The sequence below is a fragment of the Tupaia chinensis genome, unplaced genomic scaffold (assembly GCF_000334495.1).
Source record: "Tupaia chinensis unplaced genomic scaffold, TupChi_1.0 Scaffold000165_2, whole genome shotgun sequence".
Classification (NCBI taxonomy): domain Eukaryota; kingdom Metazoa; phylum Chordata; class Mammalia; order Scandentia; family Tupaiidae; genus Tupaia; species Tupaia belangeri.
The window spans coordinates 4,824,374-4,827,536 of NW_006159640.1; the positions used below are offsets into that span (position 1 = coordinate 4,824,374).

At 38.0% G+C, this 3,163-nt stretch overlaps 1 protein-coding gene across 1 annotated transcript in view; it reads right to left on the minus strand.

The window, feature by feature from the left end:
* Positions 1-3,163, minus strand: part of ARR3 (arrestin 3) — a 14,273-nt gene that overhangs the window by 6,350 nt on the left and 4,760 nt on the right. The window lies entirely within an intron of this gene.

Sequence of the window (3,163 nt, forward strand, 5' to 3'; positions counted from 1 at the left end):
TTTATCGGCCAGGGTCTCCCTTATCCACTAGACACACACATGTGTGCCCATGATGCAGGCTGGCTGAGGCTGAGAGTGGATTGCAGTGTGAATATCCTGTTGGGATTGCCTGTATTTCTTACTCTTTAATTGAAAATTTAAAACTATGGTAAGATAATATTTCATATCCATCAGATTGTCAAAAATTGTAAAGTCTGACAATACTAAGTGTTGGTGAAGATATGGAGTAATAGGAGTTCTTATACTCTGCTGGGTAGTGTATATTAATAATTTTGGAAAAGTGCTTGGTTTTATCCAGTAAACTGGAATATGACCATAGAATTCTTATGACCCAAGAATTTTACTACCTCAGAGGGGCTCTCCTTCATGTTTACAAGGAAATATATATGAGAATGCTCATTATATCAATGTTTGTCAGAACAGAAAACTGAAAACGATCTCAATATTTATAAACAGGAGAATTGGTACTAAATTTATGATATATTCATGTAATGAAATACTAAACTAAGGCTAAAATAGGGCCAGTGGGTGGTGTAGTGGTTAAGGCGCTAGACTCTCACATGGTTGACCGAGGTTTGAGTCCCAGACCTGGCGGCTTGAAACTCATACTGGTGCATGTGTGTGTATACCCAAAATCCCAAGAGGAAAATGGGGGAGAAGAGGTTGTTGCATAGACATCCTCCTGAGGGGTGATTTCTATCTTTCTGTCTCTCTGTTTGTCTCTCTGGTGAGCATATTCACCCTATAGCAAAAATATCTCTCTTTCTCAAAAAAAACAAACAAAACAAAACAAAACAAAACAAAACACCCTGAGGCTAAAATAAATGAACTAGAGGTTTCAACAGATGGTGTAATGGTTACATTGCTTACTCCCATGTAATTGATCAAGGTTCAACTGTCTCTCTGTCTCTATTTTTCTGGTAAGCGCACATGGCCTATAGCAAAAATCTCTCTAAATACATACATACATACATAAATGAACTAAAACTTCATTTAATGCTATGACTTAGATGTGTCCCCTCCAAAATTCTGGTGATGATATTAAGATAGCATTTAAGGGACCAGCAGTTAGCATAACGGCTATGTTGCTGAACTCCCGTGTAGTTGACCACAGTTCAAGTCCTGGACCCTTAAACTCACACCGGGCATGTGTGCGTGCATGTCCAAGATCCCAAGAAGAGAATGGAGAAGGGATTGTGGCGTGGCGTGGCCATCCCCCCTAGGGGGTGATTTCTCGCTTTCTATCTCTCTGTCTCTCTTTGTCTCTCTGGTGAGTGCACGCGCCCTGTAGCAAAAACCTCTCAAAAAAAAAAAGATAGCATTTAAGAGGTGATTAAGTAATGAGGACTTCTTCCTTTGTGACTGGAATTAAGGCCCTTATACGTGAGGTTTTGTGCAGCATTTGGGTCTTGTGCTCTTTTACTTTCTGCCACATGAGGACACAGTGTTCCCAACCTCCACAGAATGGAACAATAAGGTGTAACTTTGGAAATAGATAACAGCGCTCCCCAGACAACCAAACCTGCTAGTGCTTTGATCTTGGACTTCCCAGCCTCCAGAACAGTGATAAAGCAAATTTATGTTCTTTATACATTACCCAGTCTCAGGCATTTTGTGATAGCAGCACAAATGGACTAAAATGTGTATTAACATGGTTAAATCTAAAAAACTATTGAGTTAAAAAAGCTAACTGCAGAGTGATATGAACAGTTTATTACTATTGATATTTATGTAAAGTTTAAAATGATGTAAAACGGCATCAAGTTGACCACAGATATACAAACATAGAGTAGAAGTATAGGAGCATAATGGAAATAATAAACACCAAATTTGGGATAGTGGTTACCTGGAGATGGAGGAAGGAAGAGGGAAGAGGGGAAAGGGGATTAAAGAAGGACAAACTAAAGGCTTCAGTTTGTTTCTGTAATTCTAAAGCTAGGTGGTAGGTACAGAGCATTTATTATATAATTTTCTATGCCTAAAATATCTTATAATGAAAAAGACAATAAGATTTAGTGTCAGAATGCCTAGGCTCAAATAGGACTTGTACAAATCTCTTGAGTTCTCTGGGCATCAATTATTTTGCCTGTCAATAATAGGACTGCTGGGGCTGGCAGGTGGCATGGTGGTCAAGGGCACAGGACTCCCACATGGTTGATCTCAGTTCTAGTCCTGAACCTGGCAGCTTGCTTTCTCACTTTCCTTCTCTCCCTCTCTTTCTTGCTCTTGGTCTTGTTCTCGCTCTGTTTCTCTCCAGTCAAATTAAAAAAGAAATTAAGTAAATATATAAAGTTAGATAAACTAATTATTTTTTAAAAATCTTTAAAAATAAAATAATAGGATTGCACTAGGAGTTCTACATATGTTATTTAGACCTCACAACAACCCTCGGAAGTATTATTATTATCTTCACTTTACAGGTAATGAAAATGAGCTCTATGAGCAGTTAAGTAGTGGTCCAGGATTTCAACCCAAGGCTGTCTTATTCCAAAGTCCAGACTCACAGGTACCCAACTTAACTTATAAGGTAGTTATAACGAGTTGATATATTAAAATATTCCTTTGGAAACTATAAAGTAATTATAGATGTGGATGGTGATAATGATAATTATGGGAATCCTGACATAAATGGAACAGTTATAATCGAATTCATATTTTTCAGCAGGTACCTAAGATTAGGGGCAGATAGAAAGCTTCTGAACTGCACTAATGGAGTATGGGATGTAGTAGAGAGGGATACCTTTCTGAGGACAGAGTAGTAGAGATCAAGGCAAGGAAAGACATAGAATAGGAGTAGGTAACCTTATTTCTATCAGGGTCCCTGATGCAAAGAAAAGAAAACTACTGGGGGCTGGCAGGTGGCGTGGTAGTTAGGGTGCTGCACTCCCACATGGCTGACTGCAGTTTGAGTCCTGGACCTAAGTGGCTTGCTTTCTCACTTTCTCTCTCTCTCTGATCAAATTTTAAAATAATAATAAATAATTCTTTAAATGAAAAAAAAAGAAAACAACTGACAGCCAAATACCAATAGAGAACTTATTTTAGTATTTCCTTTTTTAAGAAGAATTATTTAACTTAATTTAATTTAATTTATTTATTTTAATTTGACCAAAGAGGGACAGAGTGAGAGAGAGAGAGAGAGAAGGAAAGCAAGAGAGGCAGG